Source organism: Melitaea cinxia, chromosome 18, assembly GCF_905220565.1.
Source record: "Melitaea cinxia chromosome 18, ilMelCinx1.1, whole genome shotgun sequence".
NCBI classification, from domain to species: domain Eukaryota; kingdom Metazoa; phylum Arthropoda; class Insecta; order Lepidoptera; family Nymphalidae; genus Melitaea; species Melitaea cinxia.
The window spans coordinates 743901-766409 of NC_059411.1; the positions used below are offsets into that span (position 1 = coordinate 743901).

General features: G+C 33.7%; 1 protein-coding gene across 1 annotated transcript in view; it reads left to right on the top strand.

Annotated features, from left to right (window-relative positions):
• LOC123662359 (RNA-binding protein Pasilla) overlaps positions 1-22509 on the top strand; it is a 90299-nt gene that overhangs the window by 1673 nt on the left and 66117 nt on the right. The gene's annotated exons all lie outside the window — the stretch shown is intronic.

Genomic DNA, 22509 nt, shown 5'->3' on the forward strand with positions numbered 1-22509 from the left:
CTTTCTAATGTTATTTTCAACTTAATCACCCAAAGCTTAGAGTTAGTTATGGCTCGTTGATGCTATGAATAATTCCAAGGTTAATAGATGTGTTGTCAAACGCTGCAGAGATTAAAAGAATGTTATTTTTGTGTTCTGTAATAAGCGTAATAATAATGACGCAGTAGATTTTTGACCAGTTTTATATATTTATTGATTCATTATAGTACGCGTTACTTTAAGGTTTATTCGGAAGGAGATAGTTACTTGTGCGAGAGTTTTGAATGGGCTTTGTAAGATATTTAGTATTTTTTTCTGCAGTTGATTGATTGATGGCATCATTTTGTTTATTCATAAACCACACTTGCTTTAAATGTCAAGGATTTGAGTAGTCTGTATAAACATTTGTGACTATTCGAAATTTGTAAAATAAAACTGAATATTTATGTTTAATTCGCTACTGATTCAACTTATGTTTTTCCTATTTAATTATTATTACGCAGTATGATTTTAAGACGTTAAAAATAAATTGAATATACAGAAGAAGACTTAACGCCAAGGAAGTAAATAAATAAATGTATCCTAATACTAATGCTGGAATTCGGTCGAAAACACTAATTCCTGTGCTGTGTGGTTTACAGCAGGGCTATTATGTACAATATAGGTAGATTTTTTATCGGAGGTTAAATTTTTGTTATTTCTGACTTTACCTTAATTCCGGTGCTGTAGTAAGTGTACTCATGCTCCTCCCTCTACTGCGACTATCACGCGTTATTTTCGAACAAATTTACGTAAAAACGATCTTTACTGAAAGATCAAAATACGATACGAACTGACCTTTAACGACTGACAAATCGACACTTTTAAACAAAATAACGCGTCAGACATAATATTCTAATAAAATTAGTAACATTGCGTGCTAGAATATAGGTTTAGAAATTCGAAAAATACCCAAAACCGAATCGGAGCACCATGCACTCATGCTCTCTCTGTTGTCTCTCTCGTCTCTCGCTCGTCTCTGTTCCGCAGAGGTTCCGCATGGTCGCCGAAGGCGACCAGCCTCAGCCGCTCCTCTACGCATTCGTTCGCGCGCTTTCGCAAGCAAGGGCGGAAGGGCTGCACTTCCCGCAGCGCCGGAGCCAAGCGTTACTCTAACCTTAAAGGTTACAGCGGGGTTTAACAAAAATTTAACCTCCGATAAAAAAAATCTACCTATATTGTACATAATAATCTACAGCAGTGAAGAATATAGCCACCCCTTCTCTTCTCTTGGCTGTCGTAAGAGGCGACTAAGGGATAACACAGTTCCACTACCACCTTGGAACTTAAAAAGTCGATCGATGGCGGGATAACCATCCAACTGCTGGCTTTCCAATAAACAGGCCGAAGACGGGCAGCAGCGTCTTCGGTGCGACAAAGCTAGCCCCACGGTCACCAACCCACCTGCCAGCGTGGTCTCTATGGGCAACATAAATTCATGGTGATCCGATTTCAATGACTTTTTTTTTAATCAAAAGGTGGTGCGTGTCATGTGGTCTCATTTAAATTTAATTGAAATCTGACAAGTGCTTTTTGAGTTGCTTGTAATGCGTGACTTGCCTATCTTTTTCTTCTATACATGTACGTTGTATTATTACTTGTCGATGTAATTGAAGCCTGTTTCTTTTTTTCGTTTGCGAGCAGACACAATTATTTCGTGTTGGATACTATTTATCAGAAAGAAAAAAACGTTACAATACACTACGGCCGATGGGCGCGAAGCATTAATAAAAAATCTTACAAAAACGGGAAAATATATAACTTTTAATAGCATAATTATGTACGATAATTTCTATCCGAACGAAGTCACGGGCCCCAACTAGTGTGCTATAAACCTTTTACATTCCAGAATAGAAATATTATTTAGTAAAATATAAAAACAAAATATATATATATATATATATATATATATATATATATATATATATATATATATATATATATATATATATATATATATATATATATATATATATATATATATATATATATATATATATATATAAATTAAAAATATATATTAATCCATTGTAGGCGGATATTGGTACATGACTGTTTCATAGTATTAATAGAGGAACTGTATTGTGTGAGTTATTTCTGTTTGTCAATAGCGTTATCTTATCAGTACTGCACTTCGTCTCGACAAGTGCCACAGCGGGGCGTTATATCATTCGCACTTTCAGCACATATATACTATATTTAACCTTAAAAAAAAAAGGAAATAATAAACTTTAAATGAACTGTTTGGATATTATTTGTGACTAATTTTACCTACACCAGAGCCGTTGTTACATTATTGCACAAGTACGTAAGTACCTACTCACAATAAATACTAAGAACTAACGCGTCCCTTTCACAATTATTTAGAAATCAAATATCCGCAACTATAACTATCGGATTACTTAAAATAATTTTGCTATCCGTAATCGCATACGAATGTAGGAAGGTTTTTTTTTTTTAAATATTTGTATCGAGTTTTTGACCATACGGATATAAAGATATTTACGTTCATAACGTCTCTTATAATGTTCTCGTGGGCCAATCGTATTTTATTTAGGAGCGTCATAATTTATAATACGCTTCAGCCATAATATCCCACTGCTGGACATATGCGGGTTGGCGGATATATTCCCTACTATGAGTAACGATCGGTATCAGGTGTGCATGATAACAACCGGGTCCGACGGCTTAACGTGCTCTCCGAGGCACGGTGGAGAGACCCACAAGGACTGCACAAACACCCAGACCACGGCAAACATCTGCATGGCCAATACAAATATTTATCATGCCCCGCACATCAAACCCGCAACCGCCAGCGCAACAGCCACATACCAGTGCCATGACCGTTGCGCCAACGCGGCGTCGTAATTTATGATATTTATTTTACAATATTTTGAACTAATTTTGAATGTCGGTTAAAAAGTACAAATGTAAGACAACGATAGCTTAGTTACAAAAAATGTTGCGTAACATTAATTATCCGGCAATCAAACGGAATGTATATTATTATTATTATTTTTTTTTTTTGTCTTATAACGATAATAAAGCTATCGACATTACAAAGAAAACCATTTCAAATTCAATATAGACATTTTTTTTTTGTTTTTTGTCTATTGAAGTTATTAATTGAATGACGAATAGAAAAGTGACGTTCATCTTCTTATATATGTATATATGAAATGCTCGTGTCACAATGTTAGTTACAATACTCCTCCGAAATGACTGGACCGATTTTTATGAAATTTTGTGTGCATATCGGGTAGGTCTGAGAGTCAGCTCACATCTATTTTTCATACCCCTAAGTTATACGTGAGGGGATTAAGGGGGCTGGTAACATATATGGCAAAACAACATTTGCGGGGTCAGCTAGTGTATGTATATCATTATTGCCAGTTAAAAATTTGAAAAAATCTTTAATGAGAAAAGGAATATACCGTTTAACGATAATTGTAATTAGGAAGAGTTCTTTTCTAATTATATCGTAGTAAAAAGAACATTTACAAAGACAGTAATTATAATGTAATTACAAAGTACTTAATTTAGTAATTAACTAGAATTGACTTTGAATTATCACGCTCAGCGCTGTCAAAGGGAACCGGTATCCTTTAGCACCAACAAAGCTCCAGTGTTACAAAGAAAAAAAAAATGTAAATCGTGCGAAGATCAAAGACAAGGTGTATTAAATTGTCCCGGATCCCCCAGTTGAACGTTTTCACATAAATTTCGAAGACGGCTAAATTTTACGACCGCGTTAGTGGCGTATCTTTTAGTCGCCGATCCGTTTTGTACTTTTAACTTTATTCAATATTTTCGTAACATATTTGAATGTAATGTGTTAGATGTAACCAAAATTTTCGTAAATATTTATTGATCTTCTAACCTGATTTTGTGATTATTTCATCTCTTATCATCATTCATCATCATCATTACAGCCTATACAGTCCACTGCTGGACATAGGCCTCCACAAGTTTACGCCAAAAATAACGTGAACTCATGTGTTTTGCCCAAAGTCACCACGCTGGGCAGGCGGGTTGGTGACCGCAGTACTGGCTTTGTCGCGCCGAAGACGCTGCTGCCCGTCTTCGGTCTGTGTAATTCAAAGCCAGCAGTTGGATGGTTATCCCGCCACCGGTCGGCTTTTTGAGTTCCAAGGTGGTAGCGGAACTGTGTTATCCTTTAGTCGCCTCTTACGACACCCACGGGAAGAGAGGGGGTGGCTATATTCTTTAGTACCGTAGCCACACAGTACATCATCTCTTATACATGTAAGGAAATATTTGATAGCGAAAAAGAAATCTGATTTCATTTACAAGATTGCTGAAAGTATTCTGAAATAAGCATCATAAACAAATGGGTAACTTGTTTAGCTTTCAAATATTATAAATGAAAGTATTTACTAAATTCGATAACCTTTTGTTTAAATAGAGGAGTTTCTCGACGAAAATATGTCGCCAACTACTATATTACTAAAGTTATTTAGTAAAATTGACAGGCTTAGTAGTTCGTAGAGTATTAAAAGCGTAATGGCCATTTATGAATCGTTTTTCCTTTAAAAGACGAAATATCTAAAATGCTAAACATTTTTAAAAAAATATCATATCAAAAATCGACCGTTCCAGCGGGGATCGAACCTGCATCTCCGACTGACCGTGTCGGTGCTCTAGCCAAAAAAATGTTTAGAATTTCCTAATGTGTCGGTAACACAAAAATAAAATCGTACAAATCTAAAATGCTGTTGGCATAGTATTAGTATTGGCGTACTATCGATCGCTTTATTTAATGGTCATCCAATTTAATGAAGAGGTTCGGTCTAAACCTGATTCCACATATAAAAAAAGTGTGGAAGTAATACTTTATTGGCTAGCTAACTTCACGTTGCTAACTTCTTCTTTGTTGACTAGCTAACGACAGGGCGTGGGTTTTTTGCGACGGTGTGCGCGTTAAAAATTACTCTCATAATTTTTTCCTAACGCTTCAAAGAATTATAACTTCAAAAATAACTATTTACCCGACAACAACAAGATAAAATAATAACACCTATAAAATAATATCATTGTAGCAAAAGTCGTGAAAAATCGATGCTAATATGTCCTCCGTATAATTATATATACGTAATTGGACGCATGTTACACGCGAAAAGATAATCATGCAGCACATGTTGACCATCCCTGAAAACGATTTAGTTATTAATAATTAGTCTTGGGCTGTTTGTGGATATATTTTATCCTGAAAATAAATTACGGATAGAATTTAACAACAAGAGATTGAATATGCCATAAGGACCTACTTCTCTTCTTTCTCTTTCTATGAAAATACTATAACTTTTAGATTCATATTTGCGAATAGAATTATCTCACACGTTCGAATTCGATGTAAAGAGAATAACATATAAACTTATTTTTTGGCCACCATTATCGGTGAAGCAGGCCCTTAATTCCCTAAACTTTTTTCCTTTTCGGCAAAATAAATGTGTATTGGCAACTGAGACAAGTCTACTCATATATTGTATATTGGCATGGACAATGTTTTGCCAGCATTTGTTATCAAACGCTTTGTTAAACATGGAATTTGGATTGTTCTGTAGTTACAAGAGAGGCGCCTCCATTAAATTAAATTAATGAAATGGTATTTGTATTGATCTTACGATCGCTTAATGGAGAGAATTCAGATTGATTGTTCGAATGGATACCGTTAGCGATCTATTTCTTGAATGGGTTTAATATAACGAATGGTAATGGGTTAGGTAGTAAAGCAAGTGTAATATATACATATAATCAGTATATATGTAAGGGTGAGTCAGAATCATACTAAAATGGTTCTGAAATATTACAATAACTACAAAATATATTTGTGATTCTATTGTCTTTTACTATTGTAGCCGTAATAAAACAAATTCTGCGGAAGTTTCAAGAATTAATTTAATGAAGATTTCATCATCTAATAGTTAGACAAATGTTCAGTAAATTATATCAGCATTAGCGTTCACTCTTTGTAGTTTAGTACATAGTATAGTATATACAGTGCTTATTTTTATGCTATTGCAGAAAACTTATTATCATAAAAAATATTTTTAGACAGTAAATGGATTCACAAACTTTGCCATTTCTCTGACTCTTGTAAGAACAAGAATTCGAACTGAATTCCTTGTCCTATGAATTAGATTAGGCTTTATTGTCATTTATCACCAGTAACATTCCTTACATCGATATTAAACGTCGAGGATGACATAATTTCTTATTCAGAATTAGGTACAATCTATCTGAATTTTATAAAGCTTGTTGAAATTGTTAGTTTCATAACCGGATTGTGACATTTTTTATTTAGCGCGTAAAAGTTTTGCCAAGTTAAATCGATAATTTATTTGGTTGTTTTTTAGTTTTAAATTCAAGAAAACATATTATTAAGCAATTTGTTTGAAGTTCTCTCTGTATTTGAATACATTTAAAGCTTTCAGAAGACAAAAAATAGTGAATTTATTTTATTTTATAAAAAGTTCCATTTACACTGAGTGTAGACCACAGAAGTTCTAAATAGGTCAGACGACTGAGGCGTTGAAAACTTTGGCCTCATCTTAACTCACGTTTAGAAATCTGACGGAGCGTGGAAACCCGAAGAAAGATTTTACTTTTCTTAAAAGGTTTTCATCTTTCGCTTAGAGCATAATCTAAATCTTTTAGGTATTTCGTCAGTTTAATAATGTACCTAAAATTATTTTATTATATACTAGCTGTGCCCGCGACTTTGTCCCTTTGGTATTTAATAAAATAGTTATTGTTTAGTTCGCAGAGTTATAAAAAAAAAACTAAATTAAAAGTAGCCTAAGTTACTCCTTACTAAATCAGCTATCTGCCAGTGAAAGCCCCGTCAAAATCAGTCAGTCGTTTCAGATTAGCCGGAACAAACAGACAGACAGACAAAAATTGTAAAAAATGTTATTTTGATATATGTACCGTGTATACATCCATATGCATTTAGTAAAAGCGATTCTTTTAATATTACAAACACACTACAATTTTATTTATTTATATAGAAGAGACAGCAGAAAAATTTCAATTAAGAACTCAGTAATAAATTTATCCATTTGAATATTACTTTAATAAAGATTTCCGTGTTATCAGCACACAGATACGATATCTAAAGATATTGGTGTATTATAAAACGATTTACGATATCGTTATCGCGGTTGTATCGCTAGAGCAAACACAGTTGCTATCGTTTTGACTTCGCTTCCTAAAACTGTACAGACACTTGCATTGTACTTGACACGTGTCTTCGTTCTGGTTGATGTCTTGCGTTGATCATTGGCGATTGATAATGTTCTCTCGATCATTTGTTTTTTAATTGTCTGAAATTAACTCTATCACTATATGATATGCTTCCCAAAAACATTCCGCGGCCGGTTAATGTTTGTTTTCTTCTAACTTTAGTGCCATCTTCTTTTTGTGTTGTCTTAGCTAAGTTTATTAGAATCAATGATATAAAATTATAATTTACCAATAAATTAAAGTTAAATAATCATGTCAAATATTTTCAACTAACTGCAGTTTAAGCGGCTTATCCCACTATTGTACTGTCAAAAACGGACCGTTTCTGGACTTATACATTTCAGTAGGTACTTGTCATTGGCAAAATCATCGGCGAAAAGCTGATGGAGCCATAGTCTTTAAAGAAGAAGAAGATTGATAATGTTGGAACACGATGTTTTTAGAGTAACTTTGATAGAGTTAGACATAATATCAGATTGGCCGATTACGTCTACCCTGTTGTATATTGCAAAAAGGCGAACATGTCCTCAATTGTAAATATGGGTATTATGAGTAATCAAGGTTTTACAAAACACACCTTTGAAATATACTAATGTGTACATTTCTTTAAAATAGAATTTTGTCATTTACTGTCTTATATTTCATTATTCTGGTCACTACCGGTGTTTTATACTAGTGATTACTTTAGACGTTTTTTAAGGTCTGAAATTAGCAATGTGATTTCGAAGGACTGTTCCTTAAAGGTCGTTTTCTCTATATTTTTTAGAAATGCAGACGATATTGATATTAGATTATGTTGTAATTTTAACTAGTAAATAAAGTAATGAATAGATTGATGATTATTTACTAGAACAGAGCCTATCTGTCTCTGATTTTACTTACAAGTGATAGTCTAGAAGTAGGCATATCTCTAGTAAGCACAATCTCAGATAAACAAAGATTACTGTAATTTTGTGTCCTAGCAAACGAAAAAAACCGACTTCAATTACATCGACAAGTGATGCAACCTAAGTTGTAGTTCTTTAGTGCGTTTGCACTCGTCACTACTACAATTTTCGAATGTTCCCCTCGATTTCTCTAGGATGCCATCATCAGATCCTGGTTTCCTTATCATGGTACCGTCCTTGGTATATCTTCTTTCCAACAAAAAAAGAATCATCAAAATCGGTCCATAAACGACGAAGTTATCCACGAACGCACATAAAAAAATACCTATATATCCTTTTTTGAAGTCGGTTAAAAACCAGCCCTTAATCTGTCATGTCTAACTGTTCCAACAATGCCTTAATAGGAGTTTTTTGGCCTAATAAATCGCTCGGCAACCTACTTTGCTATTACATAGAACACGACATGATTTATACTTCGATTGTTATTTTTCGTTCGAATGATTAGTGGCTAAGTGTTACCGGCACGCGCTGACACGGATTCCTCTCTCACAATTACAAATGCCTACAAATAATCTCCAAGCGATGAATTATTCATGACGAAAATTTAAACATCAAAAGCTTTGTTTTTGCAAGGAGAACTCGTTGTGAAGCAAATTATAAAACTCATTTTATAAGGATAATAACGAGTACGCTTGGGTAGTTAGTTACCTAGTGTATTTCATTCTATCTAATCGTTTTACAATACAGTGACGACGCTAAAGTACTCGTTTGCTGTTTAATATTCTAACAAATACTTAATGCAAAAAAGTTGATGAACAAAAAACGGCTTTAAAACTATGGTATCTATGAACGATTGTTCCGTAAATAATGCTGTTTATACGATATTGTTCGTCGAGGCAATAAATGTACATTATCAATTGTCACGATAGAAATGAACGCTGTTGCGATAACACACGTTTTTAAATGTATAATAAAATTGAATAATATTTCAAGCATTATTATCAAATAATATTATTTTACAGGAATATTGGAATTTTGCTTTAATCAGCTTATTAATTTTGATTGAACCACAAATTATACTTCTGGTATTTCAGTTAGATAAAAGTAGGTATAAATGAATTCACAAATCATTAGCACTCAACGCAATCCAAGATCATTCTTCGAACCAAAATATTTTCTCGCAAATAGACCTTGAGTAAAGGACCGTAATTCATCTCCCGAGATAATATTACAAAGGTACAGACGCGGAAATACCTTACGGAATAACGGAATCCAAAAAAAAAAAAAATCTGAAAAGAAACTGATGTTTTTCACTCAAACGAGTTTTCAACTGGAAAGGGGCTTGAGCTCCAAACAGTCCAATTAGACGAAGAGCCTCATGTACTAGTTTTAGGGGCTTAAAAATAGTCATTTTTCCAGGTCCCAGATTTTCATGTTTCGTTAATTTTGTATCGTGAAATGTATTACGTAATGGAATTGGATAAAATTTGATTTTAATACTTTTTTCTTAGATAGCGGTTCTTTTTTCTAAAATTTTTATTATTGCCTTGAGAATTGTAAACATAATTTATAATTATGAAGGTATATAAAGGAAAATAACAAATGTAAATCAAATTGTTAAATCAAAAGGGTTTGTGAATATTTCGGCATCGAAACATTTGGCAGTGAAATAACTCAACGAAGTTTGAAACAAAGGCGTTTACAGAGGAAACAAACTTTTGTTGATTTTGCCTCAAGAACTTGAACAGTTATAATGGAAGTTTTTTTTTTTATATTCCACAACTTAATATCATTACAGTTTATTTTAATAAAAATAATACAACAAAGAGAGCGAAATTGATCTTTTTCAAGGATCTAACCAAGTAATAACATGCTAGAGAAAGTAATGAGAGAAATTTATTCCAATCCGTCCGTTTACTCTTACAGTCTTGCTAAAGAAACGTGACACATATGATTTTTATCTTCCGCATACGAAACTAGAAAAAATAGCAAAACACCCAAACGACGTCTCAAGAAATCGCAATAAAACATCAGCCTTACACGTCGCTAATTCAAATTCTACGAGAGTAGGATCGGTAGAGCACAAATACTTTCGTTTTTATGGCCACCGCGTCGTTGCGCAATAGATTCCCCCCGATATGGTTATTGTTTTGCCAAGAATTGGCTGAAAGTCTTTATTAATTGTACCTATGTCAACTGACATGATTGGCAGCGTACGCCAGAAATTTTTGGCTTCGCATATACTTTTGGACACGTAACCCACACACGTTGCTCTTTTGTATTTAATCGTTTATTTGTTGAAAATAGTATAGTTCTTGGATCTATCTCATTACAGACGGTCGTGTTCATTTATTTATGTAATTGTTTCATGGGGAACAAATTGTTTTTATTATGTATATCACTATTTTGTGGATGCCTTTTTGTTGAAGTATTTACTACAACATTACATACATACATATACATTGAATATTATTTCGCTTTATTCAGTTAACTACCTGTACCCCGTGGTTTCACAAGAGTTAATTTGAAAAATAAAATAGGAAGGCTATACCTTCCTCGGTAAATAGGCACAAATCTAAGCTATCCAACACAAAATAATTTTTCAATTCGAATCAGTATTTCCTGAGATTAGCGCGTTAAAAAAAATAACAAATATTTCAGCTTTATAACATTAGTATGGATTGGTATATCGAGATTTTTGTCACGTATCGATATGAATTTTAATTCGAGTAGCGTATTTGTAAAGGCAAAATAAAAATTATACGAATAGACGCAAAGATTCTCGACACAGTTGATGGTAGGTCTGAGTAAATGTATAACAATGCCGTAATGAGTGGCGTGAAACTCATTTAGAGTTGTGTTGGTTTAGGTCTGCACCTTCAGGATGTGTTGACTGAAATTTCGCCGCTGGCTCGTAACAGCCGAATGTTTTGAATAAACTTCACCTAAATACGCTTACGTCTACCTTTGGGTATGTCGTAATCGGTAACAATCGACCTATCGTTAAAACGAATGTTTAATAACTGGATTTTAGTGCTTAGCTAATACTGACCGCCATTTTGTATTTTAATCAGTGTTTTTTTAATTAACTGCTGTGATATTGCATAAATGCATATATACCAACAATTATTAAAAGTAGCATCGCTTTGTTTAGCTATAATGTAGCAATTTTTTAGCAGTTAATGAAAATATATTAACTTTGTAAAAAGACGTGTTTATAGATCATTATAAATTCATTGTGTATTGTTATCACGGCAAACAGTACCAAGTAGCCAGTATGTGGAACGTTTCCATCGGCGCTTTTGGTGCAATGCGGCTAGGTCGTTTTTCGGGCTCACGGGTGGGGCCCGTGACTCGTGCTTTTTGGCTAACATCACATCGATAACCGGCTTTGATAACGTTACAGTACGTCAGTTATCGTTCCTATGCGCAATCATGCATGACCCATTTTCGATGTTTCGCGATTTTTGTAGGCGTACAGGCGCTGGTTACAAAAGTGGGACGCGTAGAATGACCTAACTTTAGCTACGTCTGGGGTCGCTGTCGAAACTCAAATTCGTTTTGCAGAACAACATTGCAACTTGATTTAAGCATCTTGAAAATTTATCATTACTAACACTTCATGACTTAATGCATATTTTAAGAGCAATTATTTCAAGGACAAACTCAATCAATACATTAGAATATCGTGTAGTATACATTTCACTGTTATCTAGAAGCATTGTAATAAATATTTCTGCTCCCATTAATCAATATTCATATGTTGAGGCTCCTATCGATTTGTGCTTACAGCTGCCGCTCTTTCTGCTTAATTTATTTCGATATTGAGGCTCGGATTATGAGGGTATTCGTTAAAATCCGCGGAATTTTAGGGCACGAACAACAAGATGTATTAAGGTTACAGTTGAATTAATCTTGTTTAAAGATACTTATATAAATATACATTGATATCTACATTTATAGGGAGGAGACATTGTCTTCATATTATTTTTGGCTCAATACCCTTAGAAAGTAATTGTTTAATAAAGGAATTATGTTTGTTTAGGATATAAATGGACTTTCGCTTGACGATAATAAAGTGTCTTTATCTCAATCTTTCGCAATATTAAATAAGTTACTCGAAAGTAGTTTTCCTCGTGCATAAGATCCGCAGATCTTTATTTGCAGTTTTATTATTAATACTGGAAGAATAAAAGTTACCAGCTATAGAAGTAAGTCGGACAATAACTATAAATCCTTGATTACGTTCAGTCGTGTCCAGTGAGCGAGCGTCTTCATTAACTCACATGACCTGATTATGATTTGAGAATAATGCTCCGACCTCGAAAGTAACTAGGAATCTTTTGTGCCGACATAATGGTGGCCCGAGGGAAATGATTTAGTGTCGCGTAACAAAAGAAGATGCGAAATTCTGGGACGGTATTTTAAAATTGAAGACGCAATGGCCATTCCGCTATGAAACGTCGCCGTAGTTGAAGTTTGTGACGTTTTTAATCATTTAATAAAACCGTGTAACGAATGAATGGCTTTTGTTCTATTATTTTAGTGTTTTTCATGAAAAAAGAGGCCTTGAAGAGTGAATTTCTCTCTTTTTGAAGCGTTCCAATTAGTTTTTTTTTCTTCTAAGATTTCCTTTGTAGATTCACTTTCTGTGGGGAGTTTCGAAAGGCGTGGGCTTATCAAGGGTTTGTTCAAGACGTTGACGGATTGTTTACGTCTAAGGATAGCCGCGTTAACCATGCGATTTATTTAAACGAAGTAGAAGTGTATTTATTTTGTAAATTTTCCTTGTACAATCTACAATTGGTATTGTAAATTACATCTATTGTTTGTCTTCAACTTTTTTTAGGATCTTCTAATGAGGATATGGTTATATACCATTACATCAGTAGACAATATTTTTATTTCGTACGGGTTTTGAGCTCAATCAATAAAGATAAATTTTTACTTAAAAAGTATAAAACTGGACAATTAAACTATAATATTATGTTCTATAAAACCTTTTAGTTCCATATTTATTTATATTTTAAGCAATAGTTTAGATGACATAGCAACAATTCAAATACTACCTAAACCTATTCACTTCGCGTTGTTTATTTTTTTTTTTCCAAGATTTTTTATATCAGTCGAAATAAAAACGACATTAACAGAAACTAGTAATTAGCACGTGAAACCGCACTTGGCAACCGAGCTTCGGTCTGCGTACGATGTGTTTAGTATGGTAGTCCGTTGTTGCTACACTGCAGTCTTATTGACTATTTATGTGTACGAGGTATGTATATAAAAAAAAAAAACTAAATTTAAGTTTGCATTAAAAGCACTTTTGATTCGTCATCTTACAAATATATCGCGCGAATTACTACTAGAAGTTGGCAGATAATTTATTTCCTTATCAAGAGTTACGAACGTTATCTCGTGTTGACAATAGCAATCTGGACAGACAGTCTTACGCGTTCTTCGTGGCATGAGGAGACCCACAAGGGCATAGGGACCCATACCAGCAACAAATATTAATTATGCAAATACAAATATTCGTTGCTAGCGGGAATCGTAAAATCGGTTTTTACAATTAAAGTGATATTAACTACCCGACAAACTTCGTACCGCCTGTATTTTTTTCTTGAATATTTCGATTTTTTTTTAATTTTCTGTCATAAAAACCTTGTCCTGAAAATAACGAACAAAAAAATTCATAAATTTTCCATCTTGGTGCAGTCATACATACAGTACATACATTTCTGTGATCTACTTTCTGTCTATTTATATGGTAGGTACACTATGGAAAGTAATGAAAGAAAATTGAGTGGAATAAGATTTTAGAATTTAGCAATCATCTTACAATGATTTGCAAAGCTATCACATTTATACGAATACACGAATAACTTTCACAATAACATAACCAAATGAAAATGATTGAATTATCAAGATTGCAGTATAAATTGCCATGTACAATTTTCAATACTGTTAATTCAAAGGGTATTTACGTAATTGTGTATGTTCTCAAACAAAAAATAAAACACAACTTCATATACACATTATAAGGAATAACTCAAAAACTAACAAAAAAAACCAGACTTCGAATTGAAAAAAAATCATCAAAATCGGTAAACCAAGCAAAAAGTTATTAGGTAACCACAAAAAAAAATCGACATGAGGAACTCTTTTTTTAGTCTGATAAAAAGATATTACAAGTATCGACCATTTACCTAATAGGAAACGAACGAAGCGAGTTCTAATTATAATAATTGTATTGGCAACCCTTGGTTCTCACGTAAATGGTGTTTACGCTTGAGCAGCCGTGGGTCGAAGTGGGTCGCACAACACATCGCTAAACATGGCGATAATAATGACACGTGTGTCGTGGGCAGCCATTAAAATATGGAACGTGTGTTTTATTGTAAAAGTGGAAGGGTTTGGTAATCCAGTAATATGCTAAAACTAACAGAAGATCTATCCTAATAATATTGTTCTCAAGCAGTATTGGGTTCTTGTGGTGAGTGAGGTGGTCAGAAAGCCTGAAGATGCGCCGTTTCTATAGCGCGGTAGTGGTATCGCGTTTGCTATGATCCCGGTTTTGTAAGCGTCCATATGCAACGATAACTGCTTATATAAAATCGATTTAAAATAAACAAGATATTAATAGGCTTTATATCAACATGTAGTAGCGTGCACGTAAGTCACGGAAAATGTCTTTTTTTATACGACAAAGTCGGCAAACAAGCGTACGGCTCACCTGATGGTAAGCGATTACCGTAGCTTATAGACGTCTGCAACACCAGAAGCATCGCAAGGGTGCTGCCGACCCTCTATCCCCAATTCCCTCCAGGAGTCTATCGAGTCAATCAAATAATCACCATTAAGGAGTATATAGAAGTAATATGGCAGACGTAAGTAAAGTCATGGAAACATGGAACACTAGGTACTTTATATTTTAATTTATGACCAAATCATTCCATTGCATAAATTATAAATAATTAAAATGCAAATCGCAACATGAATTACACAAAAGGAAATTTAATTCTGAAGTCTGTTAACGTTTTATTAAAACTCAACTTACTGCGATTATTATTTTGAGACTAGCTGACCCGGCGAACTTCGTATCGCCTAACACAAACTTTATCGTATGGTATTAAAGTTCAAATTGACTTTTGAGTATTATCACAAATCTTTTGTATGGGAGTATAGAAAAGTGTTGTTTTTAGACTTTTTCAGGAAATTTAATTTTTTTTTTTTTTTAGAATTTTTCTCTCCGTAAGAACCATCCTCGTACTTCAAGGAATATTTTAAAAAAAGAATTAGCGAAATTGGTCCAACCGTTCTCGAGTTTTGCGCTTAGCAACACATTCAGCGACTCATTTTTATATTATAGATTTGTTGTATTTCATGACGTTGCAGTTATCTAGTGACCTATCCACAACTAAAAACATGAGCGTTTAAGATATATAGGTAGTGGTGTCTGTTGTTAGAATGAAAAATAATTCTCAATTTTTAACCGGCTTCAAAAAGGACGAGGTTACTTAATTCGACGATTATGTTCGAGGATAACTTCGTCGTTTATGAACCGATTTTGATAAAAAAGAAATTGGAAATGAAATATCCTAATGGTGGTACCATGATAAGGAAACCAGGATCTGATGGTGGAATCCTAGAGAAATCGAGGGCGACCCTAAAAAATCGTAGTGATGACTAGTGCGTTTGTTAATTTTTTTCGTCTTTACTTACGTTGTATTACTTGTCGATGTAATGAAGTCGGTTTTTTTTCGTTTGCGAGCAAACACAATTATTATATTCTCCACCGTTGGCTGTTGTGATCCATGTTCAAGAAATTTATAATTTATTAAATAGAAATTAATATCTTATTATAATTCTAGTAATGTAATATTTTTAACTGAACAGGAGAGCTAATGACCATTTTTGTATTAATTGTCGATGTAATTGAAGTCGTTTTTTTTCGTTTTCAAACAAACACAATTATTACTCATAATCATACTTTAGTTATTTTATTGATGTATTGTTTTCTTATTATTCTTGATAATAAAATTTTATACAAATTTCAAAACAGAGCAAACATAATTTTTACTTAAAATATTGTAAACAACATTAACATATTAACACAGAATGAAAACATGTTTTCGTGCATTCCTCTTTTAGCAGTCTATATCATCGCCATATTAATTACTGTTCATCGACATAAATATATTATTATTATTAAATATCATAGAGTAGAAAAGTGTATTTGTTTGTAACGCGCTAATCTCAGGAACTACTGTTTCGAATTGAAAAATTATTTTCGTGTTGAATAGCTGATATACCGAGGAATGATATAGGCTATTTTATTTCAAGTTGACGTGTTTGAAACTGCAGGGCATAGTTAGTTATTATTTAAATGTATTTCGTATATGCTTGGTACAATTTATTAAAAGAACTTTATTGAATGCGGTGTAAAAATTTTCTCTGATAGTGTACAATAAAGAGTATTTAATTAGTAGTAATTTGTATTGTATTGTATTGTATTGAATGCCAAGCAAAATGTAAAATTGGAAGTCCTTCATTGCAATGTATGTCGATTTTTAGGTCGTTCGAGTCACAAACTGTAGCCAATTAGTTGTGAAAACACAATTCAAAAATCTGGTTCTTTAAAAAAAAAAAAAAACAACAATTCAGTAAAAGATAATTGTTCGGTTTATATTCTGACGTCATCAAGCGTGGTATTGTTTGGTTTTGACTGAATTTGTCATTGCTTAAATAACTTTGTTGCCTATGAGGTCGTTGTGATATCAATCATGGTGTTATGACACCATCAATTTATGACCAGATTGTTTGAATTGACGATTGAAATAGTGGACTAGTGTCTTATTAGACGTATGTAAATAATATTTATTTCTTAGCCCCAATTATGCGCAAAAGTACTTTTATATGTTTACTAACTGCGCCGCGCGTTTTCACCCGCGTTAATTCTGATCCTGTGGGAATGTCGAGATGAAAACTAGCCTATTTTTTATTCTAGATCTCCAGCTATCTACGTACAAAATTTTATTTAAATCGACCCACTAGTTTTTCTATGAAAGAATAATAAACATATATACATCCATTCTCACAAACGTCGCATTTTTAATATTAGTAGGACTATTTACGAATCATGGCATTTCAAGACTCCTTGATTATAGTAAATAATAATAACGGTTATTTTAATTGTTAGACATTTTTCATAAATTAATTATGAAAATTGACGCAGTTCTGAGGTTTCATTATTTTACATTTTAATTAATTTTCCGCCTTAATTTACTGCGCGTAACCTACAAAATCTTAATAATAATAAATGGGGCAAGTGAGTTATTTAACCCAAAAATGAGGGATGTCATTTTTGGAAAATAGTAAACTTTACCAAAATGTCGAGCGGATCCGCCCAACTATAAGACAGATGCCATCATGTCTAATTCGTTGTTAATGTAAAACTCTAGAAATTCTTCTAATATTCTAGTAGAAGTATACCTTCTGATCGTCTGCTATTATGGGTTTTCGTAGTAGTTGATCCATTGGGACCAGTAACATCACTTTTAGTTACATCGACAAAATGACACTAACAGGTACTTGGGGCGAAAACTCTAATAAAGGTGGGGACACACTTGCCATTTCACTTGATAAACCGAAGGCTTGCCTATAGTTTTACTTTAAGTGTAGTAATTACTAATTAATCTTCTGTACTTATGACCTTTAATGCTGGTGTACTGCACTGCGCTATTCATGCTACACAACGATTCTGCTTACCAATGATGTGCTAAAACAGAGTATAGAATAAATATCACAGCTAAATAAATAGTGCTTTCAAGCAGTGTCGTGTGAGGTGACCAGAACTCCTGGGGGGAACAGGATAGGGTCGGCAACGCCCGTGCGATGTTTTTGGTGTTGCTGTTGTCTATAAGCTACTCTAATCGCTTACCATCAGGTGAGCCGTACGCTTGTTTTCCGACTTTTTTGTATAAAAAAAGGGATAGTTACATTTGACGTCCTTGAGCAATAAAAGACTTCCACCCTCCAAGGGGAGTGCACGTTAATTCCACTGTTGAAGATCATTACAGACTTACCCATCAATACTTTTAAGAAAACAGTTGAGAGGTCTTCTAGATAATACTAAACTTTTTGGTTTGAAAACCTCTATACGAAACTTAATCAAAAACCGAATAGATCTAAAAAGAAACACCACAAATAACCGTTTCGCCGCCTCAATAACAAACAGTACAAATAGTTACATCACTAAATAAAGCTGAAGGTTACCATTTCGACACGCGAACAACATAATGTTAATGCCAGTAATATCTTATCTAGAGGAGGGAGGGCCATCGATCAAGCTAAGCGGTCAGCGCGAGTGGGCATAGATTCGTGCCGGAGCGGCGCAATGCGACACCATGCAGGGTTTACCTGATATATATAATATACTAGCTGATCTGGCGAACTTCGTACCGCTCTATTTTTTTTTTTTTAAATATAATAATTACATATATCAATATAAAATATAGCCTATCTTTCAAGTTGGATCAAATTGCACGGTGTGCAAATTTTGATTAAAATCGGTAAGTTTAGGAGTCCATCGCGGACAAACCACGTGACGCGTAATTTATAGATATTAAGATATAGTGCTGTTCTATGTTGTTATTAGTTTTAATATATATATATTATAAATATAATGACATTATGTTAATTGTTCCTGCTGTCTTTAAACTTAAATAAACGCCTTACGACTCAACAGCCCCTTATAAGGATTTTGAGTCCATGGTCCGGAAGCATATGATACAAACAGAATCGCCCAGACCATTAGTAATTAATAGAGGTAATAATTGACATTGCACGATCGATGTTACAAGGCTCGTTTAACTAAACTTAATATCCAAATTTAAAAAAATTAGTCCTATTTATCTTGATCCCCTACTTCATTTAATAGCTTGAAACTACCGATTTCGTACATGTAAAGGTTCTTACGGAAAATTTAAGTAATTTCCGTAACGACTATTTAAGCGCATTTGATAAGACAAGACATCGTCTGCTATATCAGCTAGATTACAACACTATTTGACTTCGATGTAAGACAACCTTATCTTACAAATAAGTTAATAATAAAACAAATGCCTCAAAATCAACTTATCTCAATTTCAATTTCTTATATTATTATTTCTTTCTTATATTATTAACTTATCTATATAAATAATAATAAATAAATCAATAGCTATGTCATAGGTATGTACTACTAGGTCTCTTATGATGTCAGTGAATATTTTTCCTCTTACGTTCGCTTGTACATAATGCGTAGGTCACGTTCTGGGTTACTCGGTAATTGCTTATTGAATAGAAACATTGATAAACATCGATTTAATATTATAAAACATAATTTTCCGCTGGGTTGCAGTATAGTGTCGTTGTGGATGAAGTTCTGACACTCCGTTTATAATAAACTAGCTGACCCGGCGAACTTCGTATCGCCTAACAGTCGATTCTTTAATTTTATTATTTTTTTTTTTTAGAATTTTTCTCTCCGTAAAAACCATCCTCGTACTTCAAGGAATATTTTAAAAAAATAATTAGCGAAATCGGTCCAACCGTTCTCGAGTTTTGCGCTTAGCAACACATTCAGCGACTCATTTTTATATTAATAATAAATAAAGCATTTTTTAAGTTGCGAGTCTTTCAAGAGTCACGTTTGAAAGCCACCCAACATGTTGGGAATTCTGTATTGATTATAATTATCTGTATAGCCTCATACTACTTTATTTATCAAAATGTTTATCTCTCTGTATAACGCTCATGAAGTGAGTTTATAAGGTAACACACAACTGCGCCAATGCAGCGCTGCACTGCGTCAGTATGCGGGCTGAATCAATACTAGCGTCGCAGGCGCATTGGATTTTAATTAATATATGTATATGTAAATTTAATATATCAAATATAAGAAACAAATTATGTCCCTATAATATAATCATAACAGTAGTATTTTTTTTTGTTGATATCGGTTAATTTTTTTTCTTATTAAGGAGGCGGTAAACAAGCGTACGATAAGTCTGTTGGTAAGCGTTACTACGATCTACCTGTGGTCGCCTGAAACACTGCAAGCGTGTTGTCGACCCAATCCCCTCATCCTATCCTTTATCTAGCTCTGGCATCCTTACTCACCACAGGGCACAACACTGAGGGCAGAATTATTTAGCTGTGACCTTCTGTAAGGTCGAGGTACTTCCCCAGTCGAGCTGCTTCAGATTTGAGCAGGATATTACCTGCTGTGCTTGTGCTTCCTTCATCAAAAATGAGAGTGAATTTTGAACGACATCTTATAAAGCTGCAAAAACAAAAATCCTCCTCTACCTCTACTTTTCCCACCCCGGCTACCGCTTCGTCTCCCCGAGTCGTGGCCTAATATTTCATATTTTTATAGTCGTCCTCGGTAAACACGCACAAATAAATTTTCGTATCGGTCCCATACATTATAACCATACAAATTTACGAGTTCATACCAACAAACAAACTGGTTTTATAATATATACTAGCTGTTTCCCCCAGTTTCAAACGCGTTAATTTGAGGAAAAAATAGCCTTACAAGCCTTGCTGGGTGAATAGGCTATATTAAACACAAAAAGGTTTTTCAATTTGAACCAATGACTTCTGAGATTATCGCGTTTGGACAAACAGAAGGACAAACTTATCAGTTTCATAACATCAGTATGGAACTATAGATTATGTATATTTATAATATAAAAATGAGTCGCTGAATGTGTTGCTAAGCGCAAAACTCGAGAACGGTAGGACCGATTTCGCTAATTCTTTTTTTAAAATATTCCTTGAAGTACGAGGATGGTTCTTACGGAGAGAAAAATTCTAAAAAAAAAAATTAAATTTCCTGAAAAAGTCTAAAAACAACACTTTTCTATACTCCCATACAAAAGATTTGTGATAATACTTAAAAGTCAATTTGAACTTTAAAACCATACGATAAAGTTTGTGTTAGGCGATACGAAGTTCGCCGGGTCAGCTAGTTATATATAAGCAGCGAAGATAATTATGTATTAAACCGTTACAAATTCATCTTTACGATACATAAATTTAAATTTCGTTATGTTTTTAACGTTGGTGTTTTTTTTTTTTGTATGTGCAATAGAAATTAAAATTCATAAAAATTTATACGAGCTTTAGCTTTGAAAAAATTTACTTCGAAATAACCAACTCTACGGGAGAGGAAAAAAACTTTATTTTTGTACATGGATAGAGTCGGTTATATTGATTTTTTATATCTTTTTGTATCCTATAAGTTGTTAGACGATGCTTGTGTTCGATGAGATAAAACGATGCGTCATTCGATTTTTCTAACTAAATGTCATCAATATGGAGAACCAAGTAAAAATTACTTACTTAAGAATGGTGTTTAAACTTCGTCGATGTAGGATATGTGTTACAGAAGGTCGATTAGATTTTATCTTTTCGGACGCTTACCTATAGGCCTCTGTCCCCATATAGGAGAAGAATCATAGCTTAATCCACCACGCTGCTCCAATACCGGTTGGCATATTGCAAATCTCAGAAACTTAAAATTAACCAGCACGGACGTTTATGGTATAAAATATTCATATAAATCTCCTGTCAGCGAGTTCCGCGTTCGCTCATTGCTCGATGACTCGGCGCGCGGCGAGGCGTTGTATCATAAGTGATATGACGCGGCTCTCAACGATATTATGTTAATATTTTATCGGTAAGTCAGAAATGTTCGATACTGATCGCCAGTAGTAAATTTGATGACATTCGTTTGTTTAATCGATAGATCGCGGTTTTAAAGTCGCACTGGTAGCCCTGAAGTTATGAAGGTTGAGTTTATTTCAAATGTGTTTCCTAATTTTTACAAAACAAAAAATTTAAAGTTTTAGTTCAAACTCTATGTCCAATTTTTGGCTTATAAGAAAGAAACGTGCTTATAAACTAAAACTTCAATTGGATTATATAAAAAAAAAATTACTACTTTTACACCATCAACGAAGTTGACCTCGGGTAAGTTTCATACGAAAAGCGTGGTCGTCGCCTTTAAGTCTCCAAAATACATATCTACGTATATAGGCTTAAATAAACTTAAATTTCCTACGATAATCAACTAATTAAGGATGATATCATCTGCGTAGATACGATGTTCCGTATGTTACTGTAATAATTGTGCTAATCGGTTTGCGCAATACGTCGCGTGTTGCCGAACTATTAATGGCAAAGTTTTTGCATACTTTCTTAATAAACGACTGGATTTACAGTCGATGAATATTTAAAACGTAAGCTAACGATGACAAGTCAATTTTTTTTATTAAAAACGTAAAAC